This window comes from Lactuca serriola, chromosome 9 (genome assembly GCF_051521515.1).
Source record: "Lactuca serriola cultivar US96UC23 chromosome 9, Lser_US96UC23_V15, whole genome shotgun sequence".
NCBI lineage: Eukaryota > Viridiplantae > Streptophyta > Magnoliopsida > Asterales > Asteraceae > Lactuca > Lactuca serriola.
Window position 1 is genome coordinate 187776990 of NC_136416.1, and position 591 is coordinate 187777580.

At 41.1% G+C, this 591-nt stretch overlaps 1 non-coding gene across 1 annotated transcript; it reads right to left on the bottom strand.

The window, feature by feature from the left end:
• Positions 1 to 276: 276 nt before the first annotated feature.
• LOC145077528 (small nucleolar RNA R71) lies at positions 277 to 383 on the bottom strand. The gene has a single exon (XR_013693271.1). It is a non-coding gene; the product is annotated as a small nucleolar RNA R71 (small nucleolar RNA).
• Positions 384 to 591: the final 208 nt, after the last annotated feature.

Genomic DNA, 591 nt, shown 5'->3' on the forward strand with positions numbered 1-591 from the left:
TTGAAGGGACACATCCTTACTGCACTTAAGGATATTCCATTTTATGGAAAGGATCATGAGGATGCTTTCAAACATCTAGATGAGTTCGATGACATTGCAGACTATTTCAATGTCCCAAATGTTAATAGAGATAGTGTCTTGCAAAGGATGCTAGCAGTTACTTTCAAGGGAGTTGCAAAAGATTGGTTGAAAGCACTTCCACCTGGTACAATCATTACTTGGGCTCAAATTCTTGAGCAATTTCTAGACCAATTTTGCCCACCATCCAAGATAGCTAAACTCAAGAAGGCAATAGCTAACTTTGAGCAACAACCGGGGGAGTCACTATACGCGACATGGGAGCGTTACAAAGGATTGTTAAGGAATTGTCCTCAACATGACCTTAATATTCAACAAGAGATGTCTATTTTGTATGATGGGGTCAATGTCATGACTAGGAAACTCCTTGATTTGCAAGGCCCTCTCACGAAGAAGAATCCTAACCAGATCAAGGTGTTGATTGAAGAGTTCGTGAAGCATTCTTGTGAGTACCACAACCCAAGACACGATGGAGTAAAAGGTAGTGGAGGTGCACATTCTAAAGAGATGGCT